The following is a 17,344-nucleotide window of genomic DNA, read 5'->3' on the forward strand; positions in this document are numbered from 1 at the left end:
GTGCGTGGGTGTGGGTGTGTGTGTGTGTGTGTGTGTGTGTGCGCGTGGACAACGCAGGAGCCTAACCTATGTGTGCCACACGTTCAGACAGTGCCAGAATATGAGGGCGTCCTGCTAGCTAGAGTAAAATCACAATTCTGGAATATTTATATTCCTACTTCTAGTACATCCTATGTGCCAGGCACCATGTTAAATGCTTTTCAGGGTTCATGTCCTTTAATCCATAGGGCAACTCTATGAGGTGGGCTGGTGTTAGCCCCACTTCACAGATGACGGAACTGAGGTTTATTAAGGCAGTTTGCCCAGAGCGATGGGACTGGTCTTCAACCTCAGAAATCTGACCTCGGAACTACGTTTTTTATCTCCGCATATTGAGAGTGACAGGTTAGCCCTTGGAATAAAATCACCAAAGAAAGAGGGAAGCCCACGGCCACCTCTAACTTCGTCATTGGCTGTGAACGGGCCCCGTGCTGCTCAAAGGTAAGGGCCAAAGTGTCTGGACTCTGACTTACTGGCTAATGTTTTGCAGAAGTGACTGCTTGGTGTTTCTCAAACATTCTCTAACCTAGACCCACAGGAACTTGACCCAGGTTCCTTGAGGGGGGAATGGCGCTAGTGATTCTCTGGGAGCCTGTGAAGAATGGCAACTCGGGTGGAAAGAGTCCTTCTCTGTCGCTGAGAAAGTACTGGGAGCTGCCATTGTTTCGTTCATCAAACATTTTCAAGCAGCTATTCTTTGGGGGGGGTGGGGGGGAGGGGGCGGCGCAGTGAGAAAGGCAGCAACAGACCCCGCCTATGGTCTAGCAAAAAAAGACCATGACTAACTGAGCAGTAGCGAGAGGGTGCCAGGGGAACCCTCAAGAAGTCAGAGCCCTGGGGCCGCGTCGAGGCTAACCCCAGGATCAGTCCAGGATTAAGACCACAGGACGCTGAGGGGCTCCTCATGTGTAGCTGTCCCAGAACATTTTAAGTGACCATCAAAGGACTTGCGTGAGCAAAAGACACTGGAGACTTTCAGGGTTCTGGTGTTTCCGCGGGTAGGCATGCAGAGTCCAAATATCTCTTGTTCTCACTGCTAACGTCAACCACACGGCTAAGTGGCTTTGATCTACAGAAGCTTGATTACATCCAGCCATTGCTAAAAGAAGTTTCTTTTTCTTCCAAATAGAATTTTGTTCTCATATATTGGAACTGCCATCCTCCCAGGGATAGTAATTCATTTCCTGAAGTTGATTTTTCTAAGAAGTAAATCCTCCTCGACTTTGAAAGACAACCAGGAAGTGATGTGGCAAAACCAATGAACAATGGTGGTAATTAAAAAGGTACCTCGGGCTTCTCCAACTTTTCATCAAGCGCCCCAACAACAGAGGGGAGTGAAACCCTGCCCCCAGGAAGTCTGGAACATCACTACAGCACTCATAAATTTCTTTCAAGTTTTTTGTTTTATTTTAAAACGTTATGGGAACATTAATGAATTTTGTGTTAACTCCGTAATACAGCAGAGATTGTTTTAATATGAAAACAGCGTATTGCCTCCAAATCTTTGAGTAGCTGCTCTGGGAAAATGAGCAGGCTACATATTCCAGGGCAAGAAAATCCTTTTCACTCTTTTTCATTACACATTGCTTTTTTCCCCCCATAAAAACAGCCAGTAAGTACATAAAATTTACAATAAAATTTGAAAATATTTCACAACACTTAACAATGCTTTCCTCCCCCACTTTGGAATAGTGACCCCAAATCTAAACCAGAAGGCTGGGATTCATCTCTTTGAATCTCTGGGGTTTTTTTTTTTTGTTTTTTGGTTTTTTTTTTTTACATTTTATTTTTGAGAGACAGAGAGAGGCAGAGCACAAGTGGGGGAGAGACAGAGAGATAATGAGACACAGAATCCGAAGCAGGCTCCAGGCTCTGAGCTGTCAGCACAGAGCCCGAAGCAGGGCTCGAAACCACCAACCATGAGATCGTGACCTGAGCCGAAGTCAGATGCTTAACCAACTGAGCCCCCCAGGCTCCCCTAAAACATCAGTCTTCCAAATCAAGGCAAAATTCTTCATAGAATTGTCTGAATGTCAAAACACTTACAGTTTAAAACAGATGATTAAGATTCTGGAAATTTAACTTCTATTTTCAACTCCTCTGCTAACTTTAGAAATTCATTAATTCTGTCTAGGCCGTGGTCTTGCCATCCAGAAGTTGCAATACGAATACTGACTTCTGGAAATAAATGAGGTAAAAAAAAGATACTTTAAGCATATGTCACTGACTGTTCTATTTACCATCCTTGACCACGGTTTTCTAAGTGTATCTCAAGTTTGGTGGGCACCACTCAATTACTTTTCTCCTAGGAACAGATGAGTGGCACCTGGGAGGATCCGTGGGTTAAGCGTCTGACTCTTGACCTCAGCTCAGGCCACGATCTCATTGTTCACAGGATCGAGCCCCATGTCAGGCTCTGCACTGCCAGCACAGAGCCTGCTTGGGATTCTCTCGCTCTCCCTCTCTCTGCCCTCTCCTGCTCACTCTCTCTGTCCCTCTCTCAAAATAAATAAAGAAACTTTAAAATAAAATAAATTTAAGAATAGATAAATATATATTCTATTTTTTTTAAAGCATAATCAGGACTAAGATGAGTTATGTAATACAAATAAATGAAGTCATTAAAAATATAAATGATGGGCTGGGATGCCTGTGTGGCTCAGTAGTTTGGGCGTCCAACTTCAGCTCAGGTCATGATCTCACAACTGGTTGGTTCGAGCCCCACGTCGGGCTCTGTGCTGACAGCTTGGACCCTGGAGCCTGCTTCAGATTCTGTGTCTCCCTCTTTCTCTTCCCCTCCCCCTCTCACAATCTGTCTCTCTCTCTCAAAAATAAATAAATGTTAAAAAAAATAAAAAGAAATGGGAATGCAAGCTGGTGCAGCCACTCTGGAAAAACAGTATGGAGGTTCCTCAAAAAACTAAAAACAGAACTACCCTACGACCCAGCAATGGCACTACTAGGCATGTATCCAAGGGATACAGGTGTGCTGTTTCGAAGGGGCACATGCACCCCCATGTTCATAGCAGGGCTATCGACAATAGCCAAAGTATGGAAAGAGCCCAAATGTCCATCAATGGATGAATGGATAAAGAAGATGGGGTATATATCTACAATGGAGTATTACTCGGCAATCAAAAAGAATGAAATCTTGCCATTTGCAACTACGTGGATGGAACTGGAGGGTATTATGCTAAGTGAAATGAGTCAGAGAAAGACAAATATCATATGACTTCACTCATGTGAGGACTGTAAGAGACAAAACAGGTGAACATAAGGGAAGGGAAACAAAATAATATAAAAACAGGGAGGGGGACAAAGCATAAGAGACTCATAAATATGGAGAACAAACAGAGGGTTCCTGGAGGGGGTGTGGGAGGGGGGATGGGCTAAATGGGTCAGGGGCACTAAGGAATCTACTCCCGAAATCATTGTTGCCCTCTATGCTAATTTGGATATAAATTTTAAAAAATTAAAAATAAAATTAAAAAAATAATCGTAAAAATAAAAGCAAAAAAAAAAAAAAACCCTTTCAGCTGTAAACTGACACATGCTAGACCCAAAAAACACAAGAAACAACTCTGATGTGAAAATGTGATGTGACTATGCCATTAAAAAATATCACTGAAAAAAAAATATATCACTGACAGCAAATAAATAAATAAATAAATAAATAATAATATAAAAATTTATATATAAAAAATAAATTAAAAAAAAGAAAGAAAGAAAAAAAGAAAAAGAAAAAAGAATATAAATGAGGGGCACCTATGTGGCTCAGTCAGTTAAGTGTCCAACACTTGGTTTTGGCTCAGGTCATGATCTCACAGTTCCTGAGAAGGAGCCCTATGTCAGACTGTGCTGACATCCCAGAGCCTGCTTGGGATTTTCACTCTCCCTCTCTCTCTGCTCCTCCCCTGCTCATGCTCTCTCTCTCTCTCAAAATAAATACACTTAAAAAATAAAGAAATGCGACAAGCCTTTAAATTAATTTTTTGCACAGTAAACTGCCATGTATGATCTTTCTTATACATAACAAAAGAATTTTTAAATATTTAGGTATAAGTCACTAAGAATTATTTTTATATTCCTATCCCTTTAACGTAGATTGCTAACTTTAACCCTTTTAAATAAAGGGATGTTGCAAAATATTTGTTGGTATTGAGGAAAATAAAACCAGTTACTTATGCAAAATTCCCCTCCTTGCCTTGGTAAAGGGAGAAAAATATTGCAAGAATTAATACGATAGCCTGAAGAGTCATCACATTTCTTTGATAAGTATGATCAATGCAAATCGTGTAGAAAACAACGAGCCAGATATACAGAGTGACATTTTTTTGTGCACGTAGGATTCTCATTAGTTACGTTAGATGTGTTTTTATCATGCAACTTTCTCTGGCATTTTCCTTAATCTATTTTGTTCATTTACTGCCTTCATAATAACCACGGTGCCCTACAAGTAGTCTTACAAACTTAATCTTTTCCTATTAGATTGCATTTTCATATTTACAGCGCTATTTGGAAAAAAAGAAGACCAGAGGAAAACTTCAATGCCAGATTGTCACATGAAATTAAATCTATGTCCTTAAAAATGAAATGGTGCACTCAGCCCATGGCTGTGCTCTTGCAGAATTAGATCTAGTATTGTTTCTGGTTTTGCATGTTGCTAAGGACTGTTTCTCGCTCTCTGGAAAATTCCTTTCTGAAGTTATCTGTGCAATATTTCATTTAAATTGCAAGATAAGATAATCTGCATTTTACTAACACTTCCAGAAGTACTATGTAAGTAGATACATCAGCCTAAAGACAGAACACTAGCTTCTATGTAGTAAGAGCGACCCAAATAGAAAAAGCACTACATTTCTATATAGCTATCTAACGCTGGTGCTAATTATCAAGTCTAATCTTTTGCCTTGATTTGAGCTGTTAACACTTGAAAATCTATTTCCTGAAACTGGCTTGTTATGAATATCAAGGCATGTGAATTTCAAATAAACACGAAGGAGGCAGAACAATTTCCTAAGAGTTACAATCATACTTTTTCATTTTTGTGTATGCCTATATCATGTTTGCTAATATCAGCATAAAATATTGTCAGCAGTAGCAATAATGACATGAATTTGTTGAATGCCCTCTACGTGCTGGGCGTTGTGCTCCGACTTTTTTACCACTTACCTCCTTTAATCCTCTCATCCCCATTTTTGCAGATGAGAAAACTGAGGTTTAGTGACATTAAACGCCTCACCCATGGTTATACAGTCAGTAAGTGGTGACACATAAATTTGAAATTAGACATTTGGACCCCAGGCCTTATGTTCCTCTTTTTTGTTAATGTTTATGTATCCTTGAGACAATGCAAGAGACAGAGTGCAAGCAGGGGAGGGACAGACAGAGGGAGACAGAGCAACCGAAGCCCCAGGCTCTGAGCTGCCAGCCCAGAGCCCGATGTGGGGCTCAAACTCTCAAACCGTGAGATCATGACCTGAGCCGAAGTCGGATGCTCAACCGACTGAGCCACCCAGGCATCCCCAAACCTTATGTTCTTAAACTACTATTCTACCTCAGAGGGAATTTAAGGTAGTTTTGAAAGATGCATAGTATATATGAAAAGAACAGGAATTAGGAGCATTTGGGAAAGAGAATAGGAACGTAAAAGGGCAGGGGAATTAGGCCGGTACACGAAATACACATGCTCAGCTTGATGTATTTTAAGCGTCATAGCAGTCTTCGCAAACACGGAACACAATTACAGTGCTTACATTTTAAAACTGGATCATTCAATCAAGAGAAGCAGGTGAAAACTATACAGACAGCCTCCTAAGGATGTTCATAAACAGGACACTATACAATGGAATGAAGCCCATTTTCGGCAATATCCTTACAGTAAACATGATGATGAATTTCACAGGACCGTTTCTTACCCATCTGCCAACACAGGCAAATTGCACAACTCAGTGAAAGCAATTCTCCAGAAGGCCAGCACAACCTGGTCCAGATATCCCCAAGGGCCATAAGCAAGACCAAAGGCATTCACGATGCCAAGCAATTTGTTTTTGAAACAGAAAGTTAAAGCAAAACACAATGAGCTTATGCTATCGCTTTCCGTCACTAAAGAAATCATCGACTTTGATCTGCAGTCACGCCTTAGGTTCAATATTTTTCAAGAAGTAAAAGTCAAAGGGGCTCCTGGCTGGTTCAGTCGGCAGAGCGTGTGACTCTTGATTTATGGGTTGTGGATCGAAGCCCATGTTGGGCATAGGGCCTACTTAAAAAAAAAAAAAAAAAAAGTAGAAGTCGTGAACATAGAATCTTATCTCAAGTGCTTGTATCTTAAGCAAGAGGGAATTAAAATAGTATGTGGTTACCTTTACAGGTATCGGTGACTTAGAAACACCTGATCGTCACATCTGCTGCTACACATTCCCCTCTCCTCTTTTTCCATCCCCTCCATGCTGCCATACCAAGGAATATTGTGGAAAAACGAGTGGAGCTTCTAGAAAACCTGAAGTTACAGAAGTAGACAAAAGAAAGTTACACCTGAAACCAACATCACACTGTACATTATCTAAAAGATGTCTCCCTCTGTCTCTGCCCCCCCTCCACTCACACTCTGTCTCTGTCTCTCTCTCAAAAATAAACATTTTAAGAAACTTTTTAAATGCACCAAGAAAGTGTATAATTGTAGTGATAAAACTTCCCTGAATCTCGACACATGAATCTATACATGTAATAAAATAGCATAAAGTACACACGTACACAGAGTGCATGTAAAACTGGTGAAATCTGAATAAGGCGGGTGGATTGTACCAATGTCAATGCCCTGGTGGTGACATTGTACTGTAATTTCGCAAGGTGTTATCATCGGGGAAAGTTGGGTGACAGATACTGACATCTGTCTCTATGCTCTTTATTGTGACTGCACGTGAATCTACGATCATCTCAAATAAAAGGTTTTAAGACACACGTGAAGAGTTTGTATCTTAGAAATGGATCTTTCCAAATGCCTGGTGCCGCTGTGGACCAAACCCACCTGGAGGTTTCACATTTACTTGTCTGTTTATCTAATTTGTGTTCGTTCACTTCTCAAATCATGCATTTTGATTTTTTTCCCCCACCTAAAAGAAAATCTTACTCACCCTTTATGACCCAGCTTCCAAAAGCCTTCTACAGATTTTTCTTGAACTTTGCTCACCAAACAAGATCAACATGGTGCCTTTTATGCTGTTTCCATAACACTTTGAATAGAGTAATGAAGGCTAATATGTACTGAGTAGTTACTATACCCCAGGCACCTCACCTTTAATCTTTCCAACAATTCATTGAGGAAGATACTATGACTCTCCCCATTTTACAGATGAAGGAATTGAGGTACTGTCACATGGAAAGCAGGTGGCAGAGTCAGCTTTCACAGCCAGGCACCTTGACTCTAGAGCCACGGGTAACTCATGTACATCCTGCCTCTTATCACTTGATACGTGGTGTTCACTTGTTTATATTCTCACCTCTCTCCCTTCTTCCAAAGTAAGAGTCACTCATACAGGCTTTCTCCACTCCCACTAGCTTTCTGCCTTCACTCCTCCACCAGTTAGGATCTGGCTTCTCCTCTCAACACTCCACGGAAACTATACTCATAATGGCGAACAATGAACCGAAGGTGCTCAACTCAGGTAGACGCTTTTCGACCTACACCTGCCTTCTTGGCTGTATCAGAAACTTCAGACCCCTCTCTCCCTCTCGACTTCCTTTTCTGTTTCTATTCCTATGTTGTTGGCGGCTCTTTCTCAACTCCTTCGTTTTCTCCTTATCCGCCTACTGTTAAATTTTCATCCCTGTCCCCGCCCCAGCTCTATTCCTAGCATTCTTCTCTCTTTCCTCTGTAGACCTTTCCTAGGGAGACTCATCCACTCCCGATCATTTCTTTCCAGCCCAGATATTCCTCTTGAGCTCAACTTCCATAAGACCACGTGTTCCTTTCCTGCGTTCTTCTATGTAGACCTTTATCACAGCACTTCTCTTCCGTCTTTTTTTCTTAGCATCTGGCACGGAGCAGGTGCTCAAGAAATATATATTTTTTTAAATAAGAGAACTGAGGTAAACCAGATTGGAGGATGTTTTGGTAAATGATGCTGTAAACCGTAGAACCCCCCCCGGAGACAAACTGGGTTTAAAGACAGAATAGGCTGGCCTTGGGGACTGACTCAACATGGCCCTAGAACAAGAGGCAAACGGAACTTGGAGGTGTCTGCCATGGGCCACTCAGTATAACGTGCGTGAAGAGATAACATTATAGAGTGCGGCCCTCTCTTTTGATCAACTTACCCGTCAATTGCCAAATTTCATTTTGTTTTGTTTTGTGCTGTGTGAGATAGAACCAAGCGGGGAGGATCTGTTCTCTAAGCCATCAGTTAACTGCTCCAATTCCTCCCATCTATAAGGACGAGAACAGAGACTCTGTCCATTTGGTCCTCAGGTGCCTCCTCCAGGGACTACTGTATCGTAGGCCCACAACAAAAGTGGGTTGTCTTCTCTGGAACACCTCCCATGCACCGGGCACTGGGCTACATGTTTGTATATATTTTCTCCTTTAATACTTACTGTGATGTGTGGCTTTTTTCTTCACCGGGCAACTCTCGGACACCAGCCGGGTGCCCTACAATTCAACTCGATCCTGACACCCTCTCCCTGGAGACGGCGTCAGATCCCACAGGTCAAAGGCTCAGTCCTACGAGACTGTCCCCTCTTCTGACACCAATTACAAGTGCAGGTCGTCACCTGACCAACAGGCTAGAGATCCCAGGTTCCCACAACCACTTCTTTGGGTTAGATTAATTTGCCAGAGCAGCTCACGGGACTCGGGGAGACACTTTACTCCCTAGATGACGGTTTATGATAGAAGGCTATAACTCAGGAACAGCCAGATGGGAGAGAAGCATGGGGAAAGGTTACAGAACTCCCATGCCACCTCCAGGGACACCACACTCCCCGAATCCAACCTGGAATCTCTCCAAACACTGTCCTTCTGAATTTTTGATGGAGGCTTCTCTCCATTAAAGGTGTGGGGGGGGGGAGGGGGGAGGTTCTTCTGACACCCAGCTCCCATCTTTAGGTGTGTTCCCACCTCATTAACATTACAGAAGACATCTTTTTGGGTCTCATCACAGGAAATGCCAAGAGTTTTAGGTGTTCTGTGTCAGAACTGGATGAAGACCAAATATACACATTTTTATCATAAATCACAATATCACACCAAAAAAAAAAAAAACAAAAACAAAAAAAAAAACCCACCAAACTCATTTTAGGGGTAAGGATGCTAAGGTGTGGTTAAGTGGCTTGTTCAAGTTTACGCTACAAGAAAATAAGTCGAGGAAGGAGTTAAACGGAGATGGGTCTGATTCGAAGGGCCGCTCTTAGGTAAAATGCTACATGGCCTTCCAATATGTAAAGTTTCCAGGAAGATAAAATCAGGCTAAGTAATTCAAGGGGGCCTGACTAGCTCAGCAGGTAGAGAAACAACTCTTGATCTCGGGGTCGTGAGTTTGAGCCCCACTTTGGGGGTAGAAATTACTTAAATCACGTATTTTTTTTAAGTTTTTATTTATTTTTTTATTTTGAGAGAGATAGAGAACGAGGAGGAGAGGGGCGGGTGAGGGGGTGGGGGGGAGGGGGACAGAGGATCCAAAGCAGGCTCTGTGCTCACAGCAGAGAGCCCGAGGTGGAGCTCAAACTCACAAACCATGAGATCATGACCTGAACTGAAGTTGGACGCTTAACCGACTGAGCCACCCAGGCTCCCCCCCCCCACCCCCCACCCACAAAATAACATCTTTAAAAACATTTTATATTAAGTAACTCAGTTGATACAATGAGAGAAAAGAATATTCATTCACATTGGACCATATATTTTGATGCGTTTCATTGAAAGATACTTTCTGCCTTTGAGTTCCCTTTATTTGTTCCTATGTATAAATACGACCATTTAAAAGCCAAATGCTTGTGCGTCCAGGCTCTTTCAGCACTTGATAAAATTCTTAGGATGTTAGTTAATATTACAAAAATACATGGATGGAGTTGATGCGCAATGCTTTCGCGTGTGAAGATCTTCTTTTGGTGTGTTCGCTTCTTGGGGGGGGGCGGGGAAGAGTGACTGTTTTGATCAAAACTGCTCCTTCCTTTCTAGAAATGAGGGTATTTTCCACATGGGTATGTGTAGGAAAAAGGTTCAGCTTCCGAGACGAAAATACGAAACCTCAACACGGGAGCGGGGGAGAAAGTCGAGGGTGGGGAAGAGGAGAGGAGACCAGAAGGATGTCCTGGCAGGAAGAAGTGTAGCCGGCTGTGGGGGAGGCGAACGCTTTCCCTGACCACGTTCTCAGACGAAAGGCTGCCTTCTCAGCCAACCCTAAGGCAGTACCTTGGCCCGACAGTTAAGAGCATGATGACAAGGGCCACCTGGCCGGCTCAGTTGGTAGAGCATTGGACTCTCGATCCCCGGGTGGTGAGTTCGAGCCCCACATCGGGCACGGAGCCTACTTAAAAAAAAAAAAAAAAAAAAAAAAAAAAAAAAATATATATATATATATATATATATATATATATATATATATATATATTGGCTCCTTGTCCACTCACCAAGAGCCCGCCTCCAGCCTTCTGCCTCACACCCACCCACACCCCACCGTGAACTGCTGAGGGAACCCCCAACCACAACAGCCACCTCAGTCGTCCGGTGTCTAGCAGAGAAGCTAAGTGGGAAGATTCGGCCCTCTCCATCAGTGATTCCTGTGTCTTATTCATCTTGGGAGACCAGCTAGGAAAAATTAAGAGAGCAATGTCTTAAGAATAAGCACATGAGAGAAAAAAAAAAAAAAATGTTATCCTAATACAGTGAAATTGGGCAGCCTGCTAGATCGCCTCCCCTAAAAAAAAAAACAAAAAAACACTGTTGTTTAATGTCCCAGAAAGTTTTTTGAAACAAGCAGTTTGTCCCCTTTTTCTGAGCACAAGGCCCAAAATAGGAATTATTTGGCTCTCTCTTCCGAGGCAGATCTGTGCAGGCCTAGCCTGAGAAAGTCCTCCTTGCCCATTAACTAAGGAAGCCGTCACGAAGGAATTCTGGGAATCGCGATATGCGTTTATACACAGGATGTCTAAATGGGAAACAAAGCCTGCCCTGGTTTTTTTCAGAACCGGACCGCACTTCTTTCTCTCTGCTCCTTTTAAAGATGAGGCGGGGGAGAAAGCAGCTTCAGAGCAGCACTGCCAATGTCTCCTAAATGCTCTGTCAACTTGAGTTACTGCAAGGAAGATGGCCTCAGCCTCGTGGTATAATCTAATTTTATGGGTATTTGGCCTTATGAGAGAGCAAAAGCACGTTGCTTATCAAAAAGACACGACTCTCTCTACTAGCTCTGAGAGCTTCCAACGAGACTGGCTCGCCTGCCAGGCACGTTCCGTGCTATCCATTTTGCAGATGGCTAAGCTGAGGTTTAGAGAAGTTGAAGAAGGGGGTTACACGGTTAGTTAAACCCAGGCAATGGGACTAGAGCCATCACTCTTGACAACCCCCCCCCCCCTCCCCACCCCCAGGCTCCACACTTATAGCCCAGTTACGGAGACACAACAGGAGCCTGCAGGGATTTAATAACACCAGTTAGCAGATGCTTTGGGCTGAGCAAATGGAATGAACCGCTTCTTATCCGGAGCACAGAGAAAGGAGGCTTTGGGGGCAGCTGAGACTGGAGACCAGGAGACAGCATCAGAGGAAGCACGGGCTACTGGTACGGCCAGTCGTACTATGGTTCCGCCATTGGCCTCCACAGAGGAACAGTACTAAACGCATCTTTGGCAGACTGGAAGGAAGTCATTTTTCACAAACACTTTAAGTTTGTATCTACTTGTGAAACCGGCTGCATGAATAGGCGCTCTCTCCCAGGAGGTGTGTGCAACGGGAACTGGTCAGTTTGTCCGCGGAAATCTCTCCAACCCTCCCCCTTCCCACCCGCTCCAGGGGCAGGTTCTTGGATTTCAAGCCCCTTCCACCAAAGGCATGAGTTTCTTTGGCTGTCAGTCTCTCGTGAACCAGAGCCCAGAATAAATTTGATTGATTATACGCCCGAACACTGAACAGAAAGAGTAAAAAGTCTCTCTCTCTCTCTCTCTCTCTCTCTCACACACACACACACACACACACACACACACACTTAAGTTGTCATATTCTCTCTGTGGTTTTTGGCAGCCTTTTCAGGAAATATTAAGTTAGACTGAAACATTCAGAGATCCTCGTAACTTTCTAAAACATCTAACACATTATGAATACAGTCTGCAATCACTGAAACGCTCATTCTACTTATTCTAGCAAATACAACAGCTGCCTAGAATCAGAACTAACAATAGCCAACTGGGGCGGGGGGGGGGGGGGGGGGGGGGGGGGGGGGTGGGGGGAGGGGCAGAAGGATGAATTTTTACAGGGGTTAAAATGTCTTATGTGATAGATACATTTTAATAGCCGCAAAGCACCTCAAAGCAGTTACGTTGCTTTCAACCAAGAGTCACAACGTTAAAATTGATTGTTACACTCCCCCCCTGGCGTCCCACACAAAATGAAAGACTTAACTCCAGTACTGCTGGACAAAAAAAAAAAAAAAGCGTTCACCATCTATCACAGTGACCACAGTGGCCTTGGCTGCAAATAACGGGCTTCCTTTTGGCACGTGCATTCAGCCCGTCTTTGCAGGACAGATTTGGAACGAAAGGAAAGGAAGCAAAGACACTTCATCTTCAGATGTAGCAACGCAGCCAAAACGGGAGTTGGAGGGGGGTCTTGTATTTTACCCAACAAGTTGCTGTTTGCTTTTTTTTGGTCCTCGGTCCCCTTCATGCTCGTATAGTAAGATGTCAGAAGTACAGACATTTTACGTGCAAGGAGAATTCTCTCATACCTAAATTCGTGCCTATGCAAATCTTCGCTTCTCCTTTCCTTAATTTCGCCATTGATTGGAGTCTTTGCAAGCCACTAAACTGTGACAAAGTGTGTACTTTACTGAGCTAACATATAAACATTTCATAAGTTCCTCCCAAATATTCATGAACTATTTTCAGACATAGTGTTTACGAAACTATTAAAAACTCATTACTTTTGCCAACTCTTTCATGAGTTGAAAAGTAAGCACGGGTTATTTATATCATTGCCCTAGAGACACTAGTAATTTTGGAAGTAATTTTGGTCTGGAAGACATTTGCATTTAAGATACATCCTGCCCTGGCATCAGTTTGGTTTTTTTTTTTTTTAACTTTTTTTTTTAACATTATGTTTTATATGCTCATCTGTCGGGTACCAATTCTAGTTAGTCCTTTTAAGGGGCCGTATAAAGGACACATATCAATTTTTAATTTGATTAATATGGCTGAAATCTTTAATTTGATTGATAGGGTTGAGGAATCTTACACGTTGAAGTGGGAGCGAAGCAGTCCCTGGAGGAACCTGAGTGGACATCTCGCGTCTTTACATTAAAGCGCCCCCTGCGTGCGAGAATATCAGCGTCTGTGCCAAGCATTGTCCCCATGTTGTTCTCTACCGGTCAACTTCAAATGACACATCCTCCCACGCGCGTACGTCTACGCAGGCTGTGAACGTGCGTGTTATACACAGCTTGTCAGGCTTGTCCTTTGGAGGGATTGAATGATGCTTGTTTCCTTCTCCCTAAGTCTACTCTCTCATTTTTCATAACCTCTTGCCTGAGATCAGGTTTGGGCAGAAACCCGAAGACACGAAGGTCTTACACACTGATGGGTGTTAACAGCACCCATCTTAACAGCAGTCCCGGGCACGTCAGATGGTGTTGTCAGAATTAGTCAGAACCCCTGGTCTTAGAAGCCTGAGCCCCTGTTCCTGGAGCCCTCGTTGTTCTTCTTGATTCCCGACCCTCAGAACCCGACTCCAGCCCATCCTGGATCATTGGCTAAACCCACCGCCTTGGTGGGTTATTTGTCCGTTCTCTTATTTTTGATGTGCTAAATAGGTCAAAACTGGCAAGAACAAAGAAAATCCTAAAGACCAAAATGTAATTAGGCGAATGACCTTAGATCCTCTCTCTTGCCCCGCCTGTCACACCCAGTCTATCTCCCTGTCCCTCTATTCTACTACCTACCTGCACCTGGAATCTGCCCTCCGGGGGCCATGCTCATCATGACCTCACCTGTGGACCTAGGGACCCCTTCCCTGGAAAACTGCAGAGGGGTCCTCTCTGGCCTCTGGTTATGCTCCCCCTCCAGCCCCTCCTCCCCAAAACGCTGAGGGAAGCACTCTGAAACAGAACTCTAGGTATAGCTATCCCCCTGGATAGGATACGGAACCCTTCTTTGGTTCCCCATGGCACTGGGAAGGAGGTTCAAGCAGCCTGAGGCACGCCAAAGGCCTCTCCTGTTCAGCCTCTTTCCGGCATCCTGGGCCCCAGTCTGTCCTGTTCCCAACTGCTATGCACCCAGTCCTAGCACTTCATGCCCGAGGCCCCTGCCCACACTGCTCTAAACTCACTGTTCCTCTTTGGGCCCCGATGACTGGTACTAGGCGTTCCCTGTGCCCTGGAACCTTTCTCCCCTCCTCCCGGTCAGCTGGCTTCCTCAGGGAAGCCCCCAGGCCAACAACCTGCAGAGTGCATATGCACTGTGGAATAATTAAGGGCAAACAAGGGGTAAGTGCATAGCTGAGACAGGTCAGAAATGCTGAGGAAAACACGGGCTGCCTGGCCACCTCAGTTGGTGGAGCGGTTGACTCTTGGTCTTGTGGCTGTGAGTTTGAGCTCCACCTTGGGTGTAGAGATTACTTGAAAATAAAATCTTGAAAGAAAGAAAGAAAGAAAGAAAGAAAGAAAGAAAGAAAGAAAGAAGAAAGAAAGAGAGAAAGAAAGAAAGAAAGAGAAAGAAAGAAAGAAAGAAAGAAAGAAAGAAAGAAAGAAAGAAAGATGGAAAGAAGGAAGGAAGAAGGAAGGAAGGAAGGAAGGAAGGAAGGAAGGAAGAAAGAAGGAAAGAAAGAAAGAAAGAAAGAAAGAAAAGAAGAAAGAAAGAAAAAGAAAGAAGGAAGGAAGGAAGAAAGAAAGAAGAAAGAAAGAAAGAGAAAGAAAAAGAAAGAAGGAAGGATGGAAGGAAGGAAGGAAGAAGAAAGAAAGAAAGAAAGAAAGAAAGAAAGAAAAGAAAGCAAAAGCAAGCAAGAAATTTTGAGGAAAACAAACATGCCACCATCAAAATCTAATCTGAAAGAGATGCTGTTGTTGTTTAAAGCAAGTAAAATAATAGAAATAAGGTCTTCAAAGAGTAGGAACTTCTGCATTTCAGCCTCAGGAATACTTGGGCTGCCCCAAACGAATGACTACTACAGTACCTTCCTGGCCATCTCTCCCTCCTGAAAGCACCTAGTGACCACAGGATAACGATGTGTAAGAAGTCCTCCAGCCTGTCCTCAGACAACCTGGGTTTTACATGTACGGCTAGGGGACCATCACAGCTTTTCTATGGCAGAACGGGCAGAACTTACCCCCGCCCCAGGTATACAAGCAACTGATATCCATACCACCAGCCAGATTAAAGGGCACGAGAAGCAAAAAGAAGGGGTGAAGTCAGGTGGCATTTTGAGGAAATGTCTATTTGACGAGGGACGAGAGTGGGGAAGGCAGACAGATACCCTGGCATTTTCATCTCTCGCCCACTGAAGGGTTTGATTCCAATTCCCCCTCTGCCCTCGTCCCAGCTTCTCAATTTAGGATGAAACAATGTCGAGATGGAAAGATCAAACAAATAGATCTTTGTGAGACAACAAAGAGAAAACAAAGAGGTACAGAGGGATCCCAAGGGAGGCGGAGGGGGTGGAGGGGGCGGAGGGGGCGGAGCCTGCCTCTGGCTTGCATTCCTACGGTGGGGGGGTGGGGTAAGTGGAGAAGAGATGTGGCAATTCACAGGTGTGTGTGTGGGATGGGGCGGGGGCTGCCTACCTCTCCCCGTCATTCCCTAATTCCAGCTCTTTAAACACAGGAGGATTCAGTTTAGAAGATCTTCTGCCAATAGTGCAGAGTATTCTGGAGCCAGACTGCCCAGTGTGGATCCTGGACCTCCACCTACCAGCTAAGTGATCCTGAGCAAGTTTCTTAACCTCTCTGTGCCTCAGTCTCCTTGTCTTTAAAATAGATGTGAGGTGCCCCCCCCCCCCCCCCCCCGGCTCTGTCTGTTAAGCATCAGACTCTTGATTTCAGCTCAGGTCATGATCTTGGGGTTTGTAGAATGGAGCCCCCCACCACCCCACCCCACCCCCATCTAGCTCTGCACTGACAGCATGGAGCCTGCTTGGGATTCTCTCTCCCTCTCTCTTTGTTCCTCCCCTGCTCACGCTCTCTCTCTCTCTCTCTCTTTAAAAAAAAAAAAAAAAAAAAAAAAAAAAAAAACTTAAAATTTATAACAGACAAGAAGTCTCACTGACAAGCCAGGATTGCCCTGAGGATCATAGGAGTTAAGATAAATATAAAGCATTCAGAAGATTAAGTCTCAGTAAATGCTAGCTATTATTATGCTAAGCAACTTAATTATTTTGTGCTTCGGTTTTTCAGTCCGCAGACTTGAATTTGCTTTTACCCACTGGTCATTAGAAAAATTAGGATATTTTGAAAAAGCTTCCAAAATATGAACTAACATGTCAACTTGGGAGACATATTTAGAAAGACTTCACAGTCACCAAAGCGTTTCACAAACAAGAAAGAAATAACCCTGTCCCCGTTTAATCTTACTTCTTTCAAACACATCCCCCTCTACACATCAGCTGGCAGAAAGAAAACAACCATCTGCCTCGAGGAGAGATGAATGGAGTTTCCACGGGCGCCTCGGTGGCTCAGTCGGTTGGGCATTTGACTCTTGATTTTGGCTCAGGTCATGATCCCAGGGTCATCAGATTGAGCCCAGTGTTGGCCTCCACGCTCCTCATGGAGCCTGCTTAAGATTCTCTCTCTCTCTCTCTCTCTCTCTCTCTCTCTCTCTCTCTCTCTCTCCTCCGCCCTCGCCCCTCTCCCCTGCTAGCACTCTCTCTTTTTCTCTAAAATAAAAAAAATAAAACTTTAACAAGAGTTTCCTCACCAGTTCTCCAAGTTCCCATGAAAACCAAGTGCAGATGAGGGGCTGAGTTTATGTTCTTTTGTGCATACTATCTGAAACTTGAAGTTAATAATTAGTTGGAATTTGTTTAATACATAGTTTGTGCGTTAGATACACCGTATGTCTACTGACGAGAACCTAATGAGTAGGACTGATGTCATCCCATCTTGCAAAGGCT

This window comes from Panthera pardus, unplaced genomic scaffold (genome assembly GCF_024362965.1).
Source record: "Panthera pardus isolate Hobbes unplaced genomic scaffold, ASM2436296v1 HiC_scaffold_6, whole genome shotgun sequence".
Taxonomy (NCBI): Eukaryota; Metazoa; Chordata; class Mammalia; order Carnivora; family Felidae; genus Panthera; species Panthera pardus.